Source organism: Urocampus carinirostris, chromosome 1 (genome assembly GCF_059441175.1).
Source record: "Urocampus carinirostris isolate Australia breed hairy pipefish chromosome 1, RoL_Ucar_1.0, whole genome shotgun sequence".
In the NCBI taxonomy this organism is placed as follows: domain Eukaryota; kingdom Metazoa; phylum Chordata; class Actinopteri; order Syngnathiformes; family Syngnathidae; genus Urocampus; species Urocampus carinirostris.
In genome coordinates this window covers 2,532,048-2,550,475 of record NC_142349.1, presented here as the reverse complement: position 1 = coordinate 2,550,475, position 18,428 = coordinate 2,532,048, and the positions used below count along the sequence as shown (strand labels likewise).

Below are 18,428 nucleotides of genomic sequence, written 5' to 3'. Positions count from 1 at the left end.
CCCAGGGGCGATTTTAGGTTCAGAGCTTTGAGGGTGCTGAGCACTCTGAGAGGTGTGCACACTATGGCCCGCCAATTAAGAATGGTCAAAATATGACTTACACACCAATAGGGAGTCAGCCATTCAAGGCGGCTACCTGCTTATAGGTATATGACAGGGTCGATAGAGAGGCGTTGTGGCAGGTGATGGTAGTGTATGGAGTGGGTGGAAAGGTGTTGAAAGCATTGAGTTTTTATGTGAACAGCAAAGCATGTGTAAGAGTAGCGAGTGAGACAAGTGAGTGGTTCCCTTTGTTGACTGGTGTGAGACAGGGGTGTTGGATGTCACCATGGGTGTTTATTGTGTACATGGATGGTGTGGTGAGAGAGGTGAATGCAAGAGTATTCTGCAGAGGTGTAGAGATGATGGATAACATTGGAACGGTGTGGCAGGTGAGTCAGTTGTTGTTTGCAGATGACAGTGCTTATGGCTGATTCTGAGGAAACATTGAGAAGGTTGATAATGGAGTTTGGAAGAGTGTGTGATAAGCGTAAGTTATGTGTGAATGTTGGGAAGAGTAAGGTGATGAATTGTTCATGTAAATGAGTGGGCATGGCGTTGGAAATAAGGCTGCATGGACAGGTGCTGGAAGAAGTTAAAAGCTTTAGGTACTAGGGTTGTGATGTGGCTGCAGTTCGTAGAATGAAGTGAGAGGTATTGCACAGAGTGATTCAAGAAAGCAAGGTTTTGGGTGCTCTGAGGAGAGTGATGAGCAACAAGAGTATAAGTATGGATCTTAAGAGGGGACTGTGTTGTATAGTGCAGATTTGAGTAGGGAATTAAATGTTTTTGAGAAAGTGAGAAGTATGTTGGGAGTGACAAGATTGGATAGATTGAGAAATGAATTTGCTGGAGACAGAACTGGAGTAGTAGTGGAACTGAGCAAGCGTGTGAATAAGAGAATACTGCGGTTTGGACACATGGAAAGGATGGATGAGGAGCGAATGTTGAAGAGGATCTACAGAGCAGAAGTAAATGGAAGGAGACCAAGAGGAAGGCCGCGATTGACGTGGATGGATGGTGTTATGAGTGCATTGCAGGAAAGGGGTCTAAATATAGTGGAAGCTAGAGCTCTTGTTGGTGATAGGAATGAGTGAAGAGGGGTTATAAAAGGATAGTGGGATGTTTAGACACGTTCTAAGGGATGGGCAGGGCACCTGTATGATGCAGCAGGGATAAACCAGTGAAAACTGTGGGGCCCTGCTGTTGTACAGAAGAGCGGGTTGTGTCACCCTGACACGATTGTCATGGCTGCTTTCTTGTGTCCCGTTTCATCTGGAGAGACGAAAGCATGACCAACTTGGGTGCCGAGGTGCTTAACTTGTTTGGGTGTTTGGGCATTTGGGTTGGCCATGGTCCAAAAAAAAATGTGTGAATTTTTGCTACTTTTTCCCCCTTTTTTTTTTTTTTTTTTTTTTTGTGTGTATGTGTTTGTCTTGCTGTTGGTCACCCCTTTCGAAGGATATGACCAGGGTAGATAGTTCGCTTATGCCTTGGGCCGAGTCTGGTTACATCGGTGTGGAGTGTGCCTCGGCGGTGCATTTGACCACAAGTCAAAGATCCCATTCCGCAGCTTGCATCATAGCTATGGATCACGAGAGCCACGCCCACACCCTGAAAACGATCAAAAAATTGTCCAATGAAATGTATAAGTATAGTTTTTTACTATGTTTGTGCATGTTAAACGTAGACTCCTTTTATGTTGTTTTCATCAGAATATCAACTTTTTCTGACTGAAATCGATTGGCCAAAAATAATCAGCTCAATCAACATTCAGGCGCCTTATGCCATTTTAAAATGTCAATTCCTAATTCAAATAAGACGGTCAACACGCAATTGTCCTCCAATAACCTGTCTGTGATAATCCCAGCACATCTACAACAAAATTCAGCTTGTATGTGTGCTTTCGGGGGCTTTGGGAAAGGATCTTATTACCCCAGTTTTTAAATTGTTGCGTTGGCTCCCCGTGTTTTTATTGGTGTTTTTATCAGTTTTGTGTCTTAACGGTCTTGGGCAGTGGTGGCAAACAGTAGGCCACATGCCGCCTATAAAGTACTACAAATAATAATGTTTTTAGTGCCAACTTTGTCCCTATTGACCCTTTGTTTGTCTACACCAAATTTACTATAACAGAAATACCACAAAATTACTACAAACCTAAATATCAAATTTAGAACTTAAAAACAGGTACATACTACATGATATTGCTTTCATTCTGAAAAGAAAAAAATACTCTAGAAATAGCACAGAAATACACTTGGACATTTAACACAGAGGAGCCGGGAATAGAATAGAATACACCTTTATTATCATTGTTACAAAATGAGTAGAACATACTGTGACAACGAAATTGGACGTGGCATTCCAGTTACACATTAAGACTGTATAAGATAAAATATCAAAGAAAAAAAAAGAATTTGGATATATATGAGGACAAAATAATTACACAAGAAAGTGTGGGCATATAAAAGCAGAAGATATTTACATTGTGTGTTTACTTACAGGGGATCGTAGTCGTGCAATATGCAGTAGTGCAAATAGGCAACATTGCGCAAAGTAAGCATAGGCATGAAAAACATTTTACATCTGTATCAGATAGTGTGTTTACATTGGTATTCCTTTTTAAAGAGTGTTTGTGGAGAGTCAGTTTTTTTGTGCAGTGTGTATTTAGGTTGGTGATGGCTCTGGGGAAGAAACTCGGAGTCTGTTTTTGTTTTGTGTGAGCCGTAGCGTCTGCCGGAGGGCAGCATATCAAAGAGGTGGTGGCCGGGGTGAGAAGAGTCCTTGATGATGTTTTCCACTCTACTTAGGTAGCGAGAGCAGGCAATGTCCTCCAAATTGGGCAGGGAGCAAACAACGATTCTCTGGGCTGTGTTGATGACCCTCTGAAGTATTTTCCTGTCTGTTGCCGTGCACCCAGCATACCACACCGTGATGCAGTACGCCAGGATGCTCTCCACTGTGGCTCTGTAGAAGGACACCAGCAGCTGCTGTTTCATATTATTTTTCCTGAGCACTCTCAGGAAGTGGAGTCGCTGCTGGGCCTTGCCTACCACAGCTCTGGTATTTGCAGACCAGGAGAGGTCGTCAGAGATGTGCACACCCAGGAATTTGAAAGAGTGGACTCTCTTTACACAGTCTCCATTTATAATGAGTGGTGCTAGGTCCTTGCTTTTACTCCTGAAGTCCAGTATGACTTCCTTTGTTTTTGTGGTGTTCAGTAGGAGGTTGATTTTCGAACACCACGTTGTCGGTGACTCCACCTCACCCCCTTCAGAGATGAGGCCGACCATGGTAGTGTCGTCGGCGAACCTAACAATTGTGTTTGTGAGGTGGGTCGGTGAACAGTCGGAGGTGTGGAGGGTGAAAAGCAGGGGGCTCAGTACACATGCTTGGGGGGAGCCGGTGCTGAGTGTTAGGGTGGGAGAAGACGTGGTGGCCAATTTTCGCGGAGTATGGGCGGTTTGAGACGAGGTCCATTATCCACTGGCAGATGGAGAAAGAGAGTCCTAGGTGAGAGAGTTTCTCCACCAGGATCTCCGAGATAATGGTATTGAAGGCTGAGCTGGAGTCCAGGAAGAGCATTCTGACGTAGCTCCCCTGGTGCTCCAGGTGGTTTAGCACGGTGTTTATGGCGTCATCAGTGGAGAGGTTTGCCCTGTAGGCAAACTGATGGGGGTCCTGTGTGGGTGGTATGGAGTCCTTGATGTGCTGGGACACCAACCTCTCAAAGCACTTTACCACAGGCGTAAGTACAACAGGCCTGCAGTCATTGAGGCTTTCCACTGGAAAGGGAATGGGAATGATGCTGGAGGTTTTGAAGCAGGGTGGGACGGTAGCCTGTGACAGGGACTGGTTAAATATGGTGGTGAAGACCCCAGCCAGCGATTCAGCACTGTCCCCGAGTACCTTCCCTGGTAATTCATCTGAGCCAGCTGCCTTCCTGGGGTGTCAGTGTGTTGCAGCTGGTTTTTGGTGGGTGTGACGTGACTGCTGTCAGCCTTCCAGCTTCAAAGCAGGCAAGAACTGGTTAAGATCCGCAGCTAGTGAAGCATCAGCCCCAACAGTCACCAGGTTGTTGGATCTGTAGTTTGTGATGTGTTGTAGACCCTGCCACATCCTTCTCAAGCCATTTCCAGCGAAGTGGTCCTCGATCCTCCTCGCGTAGGCTGCCTTTGCCTACAACATCTTTACTCCCAAGATGAATGCTCTACCTCCTGATCTACTGCCGCGCCTGAGATCCTCAGGCAGCTGTTTATTAACTGTTGCTTAGATATAGACCAAAACAAACTAATGGTGAAGCAGCATTCAGGCTCTTTGGTCCTCACCATTTGCACAGTCTGCTGGAGGACATCAGGTTGGCGGGGACCCTTGATATTTGTAAGGGCACCAGCTCTTACTATTTGAGAGAAACATCTGGCATTGATTGATTTATTAGAGGAAAAATTGTAGCTCAAACTTTTTGAAGGTGGGGTGCAGGATTTCAAAATGTAGGGCTGCAATCACGACTTTAAGCCAGGGGATGGCGGCAGAGCAACACATGATTTGCATGCAAGAGAGGGGCACACCACAGGAAATGGTGCCCCTACGACCCTAGAGTTGTTACAGCATCCACCCATCCCACCCTACATTTCTAAGACGTGCTTAAATAAACTCATCTTTTTCATCTTTTGGGGCGTTTAGGTTAATGTTTGGACTTTACTGGAAGCATTATTGAAGCAGTATCGTGAGGTTTTTGCTCTCATGCGTTTGGGTCCACCGGCAATATCACAACATAACAGTCCTCAATGATGATTGTATTGAATCACAAAAATGCTCAATGAAGACTTAAACACTCAAAAACAATAAAAATATCTGAATGAAAAAACTATTTTAAAAAAAACCTCAGATAGCAGGATGATCTGGGAACAGGTGATGGTGAAACAACAAAGGTGGGAATGAAAATCACCTCACACTTAGAGCTCTCCAAATGTCCTTCTAAATGGTGAGGCTAATTGGGGACACGTGTGGGTGTGTGCATGCGCGCGTGTGTTATCCATTTGAGATGAACAGGGTTTGGAATAAAGCCATTACATTACGTATTACGCATTTACAGTTAATGTTGACTTACAAGGTGTTATATGTTCAATTCCAGTCTCTACATCCTAAAAATTTTAAGTTCGATTTTTTTTTTTCGTTTTAAACTGTGATTACCTTGTCTCAACACATATTTATGTTAGATATGGCCAGGCATTGAACGTTTGGGTTGTTCTAAAAAAAAAGGGCCAAAAGTAATTACTCACAACATGATTTCTGACTCTTTCATGGCGAAGAATAAATAAATCCAGGCGCCTTGCGTTCTCCCCGATGTTGTGGAATGCTCTGCCTCTTGAGATTTGATCTGCAACCTCAATTGAACTGTTTAATTCTAGGCTTAGAACACAATTGTATTCTGTAGTTTATGAATTCATGTTGACAGTATCTATATTATTTGTTATCGCAACATCTATTGCAGCCTGGTCATCCTGCAACGGGGATTACCTCATGTCCGGTCCCTTCTCAAGGTTTCTTCATTTTCCTCATGTTGAGGTTTTTGAGTTTTTCCTTGCCCTCATGTAGGTTTTAGTTTAGGGGGTGGTGTAATAACAATCCGTGGTCTGCAATAATCCGTGGTCTGTGCAGCCCTAATGGACTCATTTTGATTAAGGGCTATACAAATAAACATGACTTGACTTGTATGATACTTGGTCTATTCAGGTTTTTTTTTAACACAAGGAGGCGCTAATATACATTGTGGAGCAAACCACATGACGGAATTCACTTATTGGAGCTCCATCACTAAAGTAGTTTGCGACTGCATCGTCCACTAGAGGGCCGAGCATGAATGTGAGATAGAACGTGTGAAAACAGCCAATCCGACGCGGCAGGGTTTACTAGGACAACTCCGCATGGGGCCAAACGTTTCTCTGTGCTTCATAAAGCAAACACAACCTGCATTTCAAACAGCATAATACAAGAAAACTCTTTCCTCGCGCACAGCGACGAGACTCAAGATTCTTTGAGTGCAACCCAAAAAAGGGATCCACAAACACGAGAGCGCGAGAGAGGAAGACCTTCTGTCCTGTAGCGAGCAGCGCGGCCAGAGTCGAGAGCACTGTGCGGGATTCAGTCGCCCGAACCCGGTAAGTGTTCGATTCCTGCATGCACTAACAGTTCGGTGTAGACATGGCGCTGCAGCAGCACGTTCTGCAGCACGGCTCCGAATCGAGAGCGTTCAGGTGACTGCAGCATCCATATGTCAAGTACAGCAGATGATGCGCAGCCTGTACGATCACGTAACCGATTGCTGCAACTAGAAACGCTTTTGGCGATCGGGCATTATTTTCTCTACTCTTTCATAACACCTGATGTGTGAAGCCAGACAGATCCAGTTGGAACCAGATTTCTAAGAGGAGCAATAGGAAAATGGAGAGCAACTCTTGGAAACAAGTTAGAAAGGAATTAATAATTATACGGCTTGATATGATGTCGTTATCGTGGCAGTAAACCTTTAAAACTGTGTTGGGTACAGTAAACCCTCGTTTTTCACAGGGTTGCGTTCCCAAAAGGCTCCCGTGATTCTCAAAATCGTGAAGTTGAAACATTTATTTAATCATCGAGCATGGGGTGAGTCATTTGAGTTGTCATTAAAAGTTGAAACTAAAATAATTGTATTTTATAACTCATTTCATTCTAGGCAAGAAATTTGAACAATTGCCTTTGAAAGTGCCTAAAAAGCGCTTGAATTTGGCCATGAAAAAAAGTGTATGAACCGTAAAGACAGATATGTTTATCTACTGTTTTTCAAAAAATGAGTTATACTTTTTCTTTAATATAATGCACACATACGTTCAAATTACTGGAGAAAACACCTTCAATCTTTAAAGTACTTGAACAGCTCTTTGAGACTTCTTGTGATTGAAATAAACATGACCAGACTCAATTGGGATGCACTGGTGCAAGCCAATTTTTGCTATTTTGTCTTATTTTTGAAGGCCTACAGAAAAGTTGTTATTTATAGGCATGGAACATATAAAAATAAATCTTGAACCTTCATAAAATAAGTATGTTTCTAACATTTACTATTGTTTAGTAAACATCAGTTGAACATTGCTAAGTTACTTAAAAATACTAGATTCCAGAATACTTCTGAGAATAAAGTGGCTTTCCGTGAAATGATGTATTTCAAGCAGACCTTTCACTTCAGTGCTCTTTTTTTGCATTTATGATGCCTCCAATATCTAAACAATGCTTTCCACAAACACAAGGGCACTTTGCCCCCACACTCTTGGGGCGGCAGTAGCTCAGGAGGTAGAGCGATCGTTTTCACGGCCGCTATTGGGAAATGTGAAGCACAATGTAAAGCGCTTTGGGAAGTCATTGACTTGAAAAGCGCTATATAAATGCAGATCATTTCATTTCATTTCATTTCAATCGCTGGACAGAGGAAGCAACATGAAGAACTGGGGGCTCCCCGACGTTTGGACGAATATCTGATCAATGCCATTCCTGCCATCTAATGGTATAATACGGTTATCACTCCAAAACTCTTGATCCTTACTGATCAGTAGTGCCAAGGCCTTTGAAATAGTTTTTGAAAATAAAACAAAAAAACAGGGGCGCCGGCACTTCAATGGGAGGAAGCTGACGGACAATTTGGAAGTATTGATGGACAAAATAACAACATCACCTAACTTAGATTTTTAGGCCAGCAGAGAAGACCTTGCCTGCCCTCACTACTAATAGGAGATGGGGGATTCCTCGATGTGTTGACACAGATCTGATCGAAGCTAATCCTGCCATCTAACGGTAATTTTTCATCCTGAAATAATTATCAGAGGCCTGATACTTACTGGGGAGCTGCCCTTTATAATGGTTTTCTAAAATGAAATTTCTATTTTTAAATGTATGTTTTCTCCACTTAGATATAACGCTTCTGAAAACGTAGTTATACATTATTGCATTGAATGAGTTGTTACCCAACAATACCCAACGGAGTTTAAAGACCCCTCATAATTTTGTTTCCTGCGCCAATCTCCTTTTATCGTTTAACAAAGCTGTTCGGGGCCGCAAAACACATTTGTTAAGAGGAAAGGGGTGGTTGGAGAGTGACTTGATGCTCGTCATCGCATTTTTTTGTCAGTGTAGGATGTTCACGGTTTTATGGTGACAGGATGACAACAGTGAAAGTAATAAAAGGCCCGTTTCCAGTACAGTCCAAACTCGAACCCAAACCCCAAAAAGAGACAAAATAAAAAGTTTATTCAAACAAGTGTAAAAAATGCGCACACTTGCACGTGCGACATAAGGAGCTTGACAGAGGCTGCAATGATTACACAAGCCAGAAGATGGCATCAATTGGTATAATGGTTCCAAATTCCGTACTATATCTTTAGATTCATTGATACCAATGGATAAACCCTATTTAAAGGCTCACCTTTTTAAAAAAATTTATATATTTATTTTATATATTTTTAATTTTTTTTATATATTTATTTTTTTACAAATGACTGTTCCGTCAAATAAAAAAACTGCATGTATCGCAATAAGGGGTAAAAATGCCTTTAGGAAACCACACATGATACTTTGCCTCCATCATGTGGATTTTATGGAAAACTGATTTAACTTTCTTTTCGGTAGGGGTCGGCGACCCAAAGAGCCATATTGGATAATGTGTATATTGTTGAAAATGTGTTTTGTTTGTCCTCCTCCAGAAAACATTGATTTTTCCATTACCAAACATATTTTAAAAAGCACCAGGGTTCCCCAGGGAGCAAGCTTAGTTGGTGAAAGAAAGCATCTTTCTCTACTTTTTGTCCCTGGCCGACTGTGCTTTTGTCTGTTAAGACAGTTTTTGTGACATGAGAAACTTGAAATTAAAAATGATTTACGAATACATAAGTCTGCCAAGCTGTTTTTTTATTATACTTATGTGTAAAACATCTTTGAAGCGAAGTAAAGAAACCGCTTTATGTAAACCGGGATACAGCACGGGATTATTGTAATCCCCAATTCACTTGCGCATGGGCTGCTGTTCCAAGTTAAACTTCTTATGGTGCCAAATGTTAGCTTTCAGTCTTATTTTATTTTGATTTGTGTCACACTTAATAGCTTTCATAGTCAAGAGAACAATTTATAAATGGAAATCAGTTTGTGCGCCCTCTCTCTTCTCACTTAAAGGTGGTGTCCTTAACCTTAATAAATATAGATGCTGACGCCATCTTCTGGCTAAAATCATCATTGCAGCCTCTCAACTGCTTATGTGGAGATTCCACGTACGTGTCCCTCTTAGACGCGCTCGAATAAACTCTTCTATTTTTTATCTTTTTGGGGATTTGGGTTGGCGTTTGGACTGTATTTGAAACAGTCCTTTTCTTACTTTCATAATTTTCATCCTAGAATTAAAGAAAACCGCGAGCACGTGCGTGAAATCATGCTCCTACCGCCCACCTGTCCACGCTTTCTTCCCGCCAGCGTAATTCGCTTCATGGCCGTAACACAGATGATAAAAGTAAGATAAAAGCAGATAAGCACGGCGGGAAAAAAGGCTATTTGAACTCAGTTGGGTATTGTTGACACATACCTGATAGAGAAATATTTAATTTGGAAACTTTTTAAGGCCAGCTCAAACTACGTGCCCCACCCCTAAAAAAACATTTGTTTTCTCTAAATTATATTGAGGAAATTTGATCTTAAAGAAGAAGAAACAAAACTTTTTTTATATTAGAGGTCTTGGAATGTTATGTCATTATTGCATCTTATTATATTGCTCGAGTATTTTTTGCACTCTTTGCAAAACAATTCACAGGCAGCGTGCTCTATACTCTACTGTTTTGCAGATTGGGTTATACAACAGTCAACTTGTCAATGAATGCAGTTTAAGGTCAAAGGACAGACAACTGATTTGATTGCCCCAGCCAATACAATAATACACTTCTGCGCTCAGTGTATAATTCTTAGGCCAAATGATGATTGTTTACTGTTGTATTTGTTTAATCCCTTAAGATTCCTGTAAGATTCGCCTAAAATCTTAATCAAAGACATACCCAAAGTAAATTAAATGCTCTTTGAACCGTTTGAATATGGACGTGCTACTAACATTGAGTAATCTATGTTGGAACAGACAGAACCAGAAAGTTTTTATTCTCGCTGAAAAAAAAATTTGCAGTCACATGCCTGCAAAGGAGTGTAGCATGGGCATCTTAGCTGAAAAACAGCTGGGACAATAGCTTAAAGCCTTACCTGGTCCCAAGTCAAATTTGATCACAATCTGAAAACTAAAAGTTGTACCTGTATTTTACATTTTTCTAAAGGTTTGTCAAAACCTTTTCAAAAGTAGCCATTTGGAGACAACCAGTTAACAGCCCTAAAACATTTCCAACTTTTGATTTTACTTTGGCTAATTTTTAGACATTGTGAGAGAGGTGTAAATATTTGACTTCCAGAAGTCAATCCATGATTGTGCACACCTATGTGTGATCTTCTTGTGTTAAAATGGATCCTGGGTTGCATTTCCGCATGTTTTTTTCAGCTCAGATTTAAATATGCCCCTTAAAATTTCTCAAAATTATGATGGGAATATTATTGGCTGATCAATGTGTCAATCAACATTGAATTGGATACCTTTGGCTCAAAATTTTTGAAGCCGAAGTAGGTCATGTCCTGCGACTGGCTAGCTACCAGTTGAGGGTGTCCCCTGCCCACTGCTGAAGTCGGCTGGGATGGGCTCCTGCAACCCCCGTGACCCTAGTAAGGATAAGCGGCGCAGTAAATGGATGGATGGAAGTAGGTCATGTCTGTTTTCCCAATACAGGCATTCGTAGGCCATTGGAGGCTAAGGACCGTGAAAAGAAGCTTGCAATTGGCCGAGAGTGGTGTCAATCAAAAGGTCAGAGGCTGACAGCCATATTAGAAATCATCTGATGAGTCTAATTGTTTTCAAAGTGGAATTATGGAGCAAAATGAACTGATAACAACAAGGATCGTGAAATGAAAGCCGGATTTTCTTTTTACCTGTTGGCATCATTGTGTGTTTTGGATGAAATATTTTACAAGGTTGGATTACATGGACTCTTGTAAATGTAACCAGGCCATGTTTGCGGGGAATGGTGTCATGAGTGGACTTTCACTACACTTTTGGGTTAGTTATACCGGCTTTATAGTTTTAGGGTATCTTGTTTAAGATTGATTGTGATGTTTCTGTGAGTATTACTTTTTGAAATAATATCTCGAATCCCAAGAGTTTTAAGTTTTCCAATGATGTGTAGCATGACATATTTAGGTGACCGGTGAAATTGTGAAGACACGACTTTGTTTATCAACAGGCCGGCGGAACGTTAAGGGGTTAATCAATTTACTGTATGACATTAAAATCTAACACTATCTTGTAACGTCTGTTTCCAAATATAATTTTCAAAGTAATGCAAATGTATCATCCAGTAGGGTGAGTAATATTTAGCAGTGTCATCGCCCTTTAGGGTCCCTTTAAGGTCTCCCGCCTTCAATAGGCAGGAGAATGCAGATAAATCAACAACCACAGTGGACGAAGACCCTGAGTGTCACAAATTCACACATTCATAAAAGATGAATACTTGTTTATTTTATTAAATCATGAAACAGCCAAAATCGCATCACATACAACTATATTTACAAGATGTTGCTTGACGTCACTGTTGCAGCGGAGTTCATTATTAGTGCAGGAGTCTCCGACCTTTTTCAAGCCGAGAACAAATTTTTGTTACTAATTAGCGCAAATGGCACCCAGTTTTATATGAATTTTTAAAATAACGCATCAGATAAAAGGCTTGCTAAATAGCTAAAAAGGTAGCTTGATAGTCCCCTAGAAAGGTAAACAGGTACAAAACTAAAAGGGAGGTAGATATCCAGCTAAAAAGGAAAAAGCCAACTAAATAGCAAGATAGAAAGCTAAAAAAAAAGCTAGATAGCTAAATAGAAGGTCAATTTTACTTAATAACCAGCAAAACATGTAAAATGTTAGATAGATAGCATGCAAATACGGAAAAAAGTTAGCTAGATAGCTTGCTAAATAGCCAAACAGGTAGGAAGTTAGCTAGATGTCTTCTTTTAATGGTACCTGAGAAATTGAAGAATTATCCTTGAAAGTCCTTAACCCTGGAGAACCCAGAGGTCATCATTTTCCAAAGGAAAAAGGGTTCCTAGGTTCCACTGGGTTAAAAAGGGCTTGAATTTTTCCATTAAAAATGTATACAAATCCTGTGTGCAGACTAAGGTACTATTGTTTACTCAATTAATGTTGGGAATTGGAATTTGATCCTCGTTAACTGTATTGACATTTTTCCAAAAGTATACTTGTTCATACATTAAAATTGTTTATTGCAACTGAAAACAAATGAAAAAAGTAGAGGTCGACAGATTATCGGACAGGCCGATTATTGGCAACAATATTTGGGAATTTGACGGATATGAGTGTCTGCATTTTTTATTTGACGGAACGATTAGTAGGTTGCAGCCAAAACTCTCTCTCTACCTCCTACTCCTCGCTACCCACCCGCCCCTTCTGATTGGAAAGGATACCGGCGGCGGAGCCACCCAAGCAGGAACAATGATGTTAGGCGAACAGTCAGCCAACTTGCCCCGACATACCTGTGTCTGTGATAAAAAAAGCGTGTGTGCGATTAGGGGATATCATAAAAAGCATAGTAAGATTATTTTAGAGAGGTACGTTCAGGTAGAAGCGGATAAATTAGCTCATACCATAACATTAGTTCGTCAATCTGGCTCTAAAACAGGAGGTCCCACACTTTTCAATTTTCCAGCTTTGCTGAAATAACGATGCATTTTTTAATTTTAAGTTAATTTAAGTCATTTTGGTTGTATTTACATTTTTATTGATTTATTTGTAAAAGAAAATCATAATCAGGGAGCCATTTAAGTTTTTTATAAACCTTAATACAAGTTGCTGCTAAGCCTAATTTTATTTCCTGCACTGTTAGTTATTGATTTAATCAAATTTAAGTTTTGTTTGAATAAAATATAAAAAATATTCTTTGTTTCTTTTTGCATTATATAACAATTATCACGCCAAACCTGTATTATATATATATATATATAAATATATATATATATATATATATATATATATATATATATATATATAATGTATATATGTACAACTTATGATTGATTAAGATAATATTTACGTTTTTGTACTGTCGTACTTTGCACCACTGAAACGGAATATACGGTCGGACTAGACATGACATTTAATCAACCGAGACATGACAGTTAATTACTGCGGCCAAAGAGCTCAGCTATTTAATTTATTTTTTCTCTCAGAGATTGCTTTCCGCAATGAGATTTTATCCTCTATTCAACCAGCGGCATGTAGTGCATTTTACACCCAGGCTTCTAGCAGAAGTAAGATCGTAAGCCGGAGACCAAGTTGACCATATTTTTGGCCTGGATCGGGAATAAAATGTTAATCATTACGTTCAGGTCATTACGCCAGGCCTCTCTCTCGCTGACTTTTTAAAATTCATTTCAGCCCGTCATTGTTCTTCTTCGTTTCTTTGCCACTTGCACTACGTGCCGTGCGTTTCGAGGATGTACTGCTACCGTGGTTCATGGTCTAATTTTTTACCCTTCTAAATGACACACAGTCTTAAACTTTTCCCATCAGTCACTAATGGCAAATTTGCGGTTTATGTAAACTCTGCAGACACTGAAATATAAGAGATGTAGAAGCTTATGAAGTCTTGTTTAAATCAGATTACGCTACATAGGACAGGTTTGTGGTCGTGAATCTGCGCGGCGACCTTCAAATCCTCTTTACTTTTCTTACACTGGGAATTAATCAAAGAAATGCTTAATGGGACAGTGTATAATATTTAGTGCCTCATAGATGTACAAACAACTTTTAGTCAGTAAAAAAACTGGCAAAAATGCATTCTAATGTTATTTGTTTTAAATATTCATAGGTCCAAATTTTAAATTTATTTTACTTTGTAAAATCTCTACCACCATGATTGTCTGGCATCTTGCTGCTATGCTGTGCGTTTTTGGATTTGTTTTTGGTTTGCATTAAACAATACAGTGCCAGTAAATGGTCAAATATTACACAATGTACTTTCAAATATCTGGAATCACACAACCATAGGAAGAACCATGAAAGGAAGCTGACAGACAGTTTGGAATGATTTACAAAGCACTAATGGACAAAATATATTCACATCACATGATTCAAATATTTTTCAGGCCAGCAGATAAGGCATTTGCAGGCCTTGATGGCCCACCACTGTTTTCAGCAAGTGTGCACAGTGACAGTTTAGATTAGATAGCCCGGGCCAAATGTTTGAGGAAGTTCAAAGTCTGAAGTGTCATTTGAAGTTAAAGAGAGAAAAAAAGACCTTTGGCTCCAAAACACCGGCACACAACTTTTTAGCATCATGAACACGTACGGTATTGAAAACCCAGTTTGATTTTCCATTCTGAGTGCCAACATTCAACAGGCATCTCTGATGTTGCTTTTGGTACATTTCGGTTATATGCCTCTCTCAATAATTATTTTACAGTACTTCTTCAGTACAACTCCTACTTCTTATCAAATGAGGAAGATTTTACTCCTTTTAAAAACATCGGTTCTTAAATAGAGGGGCGGGCGCCCTTGGGGGAGCGCAAGGCTTCTTCAAGGAAAGCGCGGGCACGTTTCACCTCGAGGAACTTTTTTTTTTTTAACCTTCCCAGAAAAAAGTTAAATTGCACTTCCACTACAATAGGGTGAAGTGGCGTGTTATTGGCATAATGTTTTGTTTACATTTAGCATTCGCATAGTTCATATTGCTCAGAACAGGGGTCTCCAAACTTTCAAGCCGAGAGCTACTGTTTGTTAAAAATTAGCACACGGGGCACCCACTTTCATATACATTTCTAAAACAGGAACTTGGCTAAACTGCTTGCTAAATAGCTGAAAAGTAGCTTGAGTGTTAGCTCAAAAAGTAAATATGTAAAAAAACTAAAACTGAGCTAGGGAGCTTGCTAAAAGACTAAAAAGCCAGATAGAAAGCTACAAAAAGCTAGACACCTAGCTAGAACTATTTTACTCAGTGTCAGAAAGACTGATTTGCATAGTACATATGTAAAAAAATCTTGTGTAGTATTTTGTTGAAAAGATTTCTGTTTTCTGCATCATCTAACATGGTTGGTGAAGAAGTGGAGACACTATTTGACTATGCAAATCCGTGTTTCTTGCACATTGAGTACAGTATATATAGTGTTAAACTTACGTGTTATCTGTACCGCTTGTGGTCCAGTGGTAAAGTGTCAGTGCTCTCACCAACACTCCTCCTGTCTGATTCCCTTGCTTATAATGTTTTAGGATTTTGGTACTCAACTAATCAATCTTTGCAATAACGTGTAAGGAGTCCAACGGTTATACATGAATACGCAAGGTCACTCTTACTTTAGGTTCAATTTTGTGCACCTTATACAGGGTTCGTAGGTGCTCAAAATCTTTGAAAATTCTAGAATTTAAATGTTGTGTTTTCAAGGATTAAAAAGTGCTTGGATTTTGGGTGTTGTGCTTGTTAATGCCTCGAATTGTTACCATGTTTCTCAACTTGTCTGCCTAAAAATGACACCGACATTGTTCTTTCGTGGCTTCACTTTGCCGTTCCATTTATTCTTCCCTAGTAATTAACAGCAGCTGGCATTGGTTTGTATGGCATAGTCCTATGAAGCGTCATCGCCCCCTATGGGTCATACCCAAGAGGATAAGTGCATGCTACACTAAAACAGAGCACTAGACAACGTGTATTAGTGCATGGATTACGTGCATATCAATTAGGGACATTTCTTATGGGCCAGGCAAAAAATTCTGGTAGAAAATTTCATTTTTACCCAACTCCTATAAGGGGAAAAATTTGTCTCAAAAACAAATATATTCGCGATTCCCTCAAATTCTAAAGATAAATTTGTCTTGATAAATGCGACCGCAAGATTTGTGGATCTTTTTGTGGATACATGATTCACACCGGATTGCTTCTTTTAAAGGTACTTGGAGAATTTAAAGAAATGGTTGTGCAATTCCCTGACCTTGAAGAATCCAGGGGTCATCTTTTTTCAAGATTTTTTTTTTTTTGGGGTTTCCAGGGTTAAAAATTGCTTGAAAGTGCTTATGTATCAATTTTGGACATCTTTTAAGGGGCAGGCAAAAAAATTAAGGTATTGTTTCTCAGTGGTAAATTGTAATGGGAAGAACTTCCTGAAACCGAAAAGGCAAGCTACATTTTACTGTCCCCCAACTTTTGTCTCAATAATATTTACACATATTCAGATCACAATTTTACTCAAGATCTAAAAATCACATGTCTTAATAAAATAGCACACAAGATTAAAAATCACATATGTGAATCGCAGACCTATTTGTGGTTCTGCAAAGTATATGATATATATTTCTTCTTTTAATGGTACTGAAAAAAATGAAATTTGGCTTTAAAAGTCCTTAAAAAGTGCTATGATTTGGCCTTAAAAAGTGTATAGACCCTTCTTATAGTCCAGTGTGCCTTATGCATGAAAAATATATGACAAAAGATTATTTTGGAGGGGTACGCCTTATAATGTTGAAAATATGGTATACAGATTTTAAAAAATCATGAACGTTTCACACTGCCTAATTTCAAACCAATTAGCCAGCATCTCTGTTGCCGATTGGCCAAGTAATATCATAGCGTCTTTCATACTATACTGTGACCGGACACCTGCTCTGTGTTTCCTACATCTCGCTGAGAAGAGTTTGTGTCCCGATCTCTCGTTATGCTGTTTCCCTCTATCTCTCACTCTAACATACTCTCTCTTTCACTTTCTCTCACTCTCACACACACTCTCTCACACTCACACTCTCCCTCACAACACAGTCTTTATTTCTATCTCTTTCTCTCTCTCTCTCCGAAGTCTGGCTGAAAAAAAAATTGTTGCGCACTATTTGGCGGATTTTCGCTTTTTGCGGGTGACCCTGGGCCCAATTCATCGCAAAAACCGTGGGATCTTTCTTTTTTTATATTATCGTCAACAACGTTCAGCCTTGTCTTTGTCGGACCTTCACGATACGAATATGTTAATAATCTTGCTCTCTTTTCTTTATTTTTCCCATGCTACATACCAAAACAATGCTCCTCTGAAGCACAGGAAAAAAAGTCTTGTGTAACACTCTCTGAACCAGTTCAATCCAGTTCGCGTGGTGTTGCCAAGTAACCGTCAGTACGATGTGAGCGACAGTCGGGGTGTCCGCCGTGTGAAAGTAGAAACGGCTTTTTTCTCCTGTTTTGGTGGCCCTCTTACGTAAAGCTCCAGGAAACCAGAGGAGACGGACTCGTTTTCTTATCTTGGTGCAATGCCACTTTGGAATGCAAAGCAGCTTTCTTTAACACACCGAAGAACAAACTCGTGTTGACGACAGTAAACTGTAGGTGGAAACCAACTGGATTTTTCGAGGGCAACAGTCTCCGACCTTTTTCAAGCATTGAGCTTCTTTTTGCTACTTGTTAAGGCAACAGGCACCTCATTGGATTTGCATTTCTAAACTAACAGCGTATCTTGTACTACTTACTATGTTGTTGCGATTTTATTGCTTGGTTAATGATTGGGCCTATACAGAAGAGAGAAACAAAGAAAAGAGCAAAAGAAAGGTAGAGATTAAGAAAAAATAAAAAGGGAGGGAGAAAGACGGAGGGGCGGGACAAGAGAAAAAGAAATAAAGAAAGGGAGAAAGAGAGAAAGTAAGAAAGAGGATAGTGAATAATAATAATATAATAATAATAATAATAGTGAAAAAAAGAAACAAAGAGTCAGAGAACAAACCAAAGAGAGCTAGAAAGTAGGCTTAAACTGATTTAGTCGACCACTTTTGCAGGGTGGGGGGAGGTTTGGTGTTAGTGTGGCAGGGGCTTGGGAATATTTCTGACCCAAAGAGCCATAAAAGCAATATATATATACTGTATATATCCGTATCCTGCCAGATTACGTTTCGTGTATCGATCCCCGTTTCTTGGCTTCCTGTTCGTTCCGGCTTCCCGACTTGTTCCGATCTGTGACCACGCTCCGTCTCTCGTCCCGGCTGCCCGACTTGCTTCCAATCTCTGACCACGCTCCGTTCTCCCGTCCTGGCTACCCGACTTGTTCCGATCTCCAACCACGCTTCGCGAGGGCTTCCCGCTCCTACTGCCCAGCGAGCACCAGATCGCTGTCTTTTTCCTCTCGCCCTGACTTCCCCGATCTTCTAATGAAGCATTGTGTGAAGCGTTACACATTTGGGTCCCCTGCTTGTACCGGTCGTGACAATATATGGCAATACTTCATTTAGGAATGGGGATGATTGCATATTGTCACTTGTTTTT

General features: G+C 40.2%; 1 protein-coding gene and 1 long non-coding RNA gene across 4 annotated transcripts in view; one reads left to right on the top strand and one right to left on the bottom strand.

The window, feature by feature from the left end:
• Window positions 1-4,698: 4,698 nt before the first annotated feature.
• On the bottom strand, window positions 4,699-17,401 carry LOC148373236 (uncharacterized). The gene is made up of 3 exons (XR_015850803.1): window positions 17,195-17,401; window positions 12,613-12,687; window positions 4,699-6,463 (listed from the first exon to the last, which is right to left on the bottom strand). It is a non-coding gene; the product is annotated as an uncharacterized LOC148373236 (long non-coding RNA).
• The window catches only part of abat (4-aminobutyrate aminotransferase), a 58,195-nt gene continuing 45,663 nt past the window's right edge, over window positions 5,897-18,428 (top strand). Inside the window, exon 1 of one of the 3 annotated variants that reach the window (XM_088338420.1) lies at window positions 5,897-6,200. The gene's annotated coding sequence lies outside the window, so the exon portion shown is untranslated. Of the gene's footprint in view, window positions 6,201-6,660; window positions 6,685-17,305; window positions 17,498-18,428 lie in introns of those variants that run through there. The other 2 variants (XM_088338590.1, XM_088338507.1) reach the window with 2 other exon arrangements.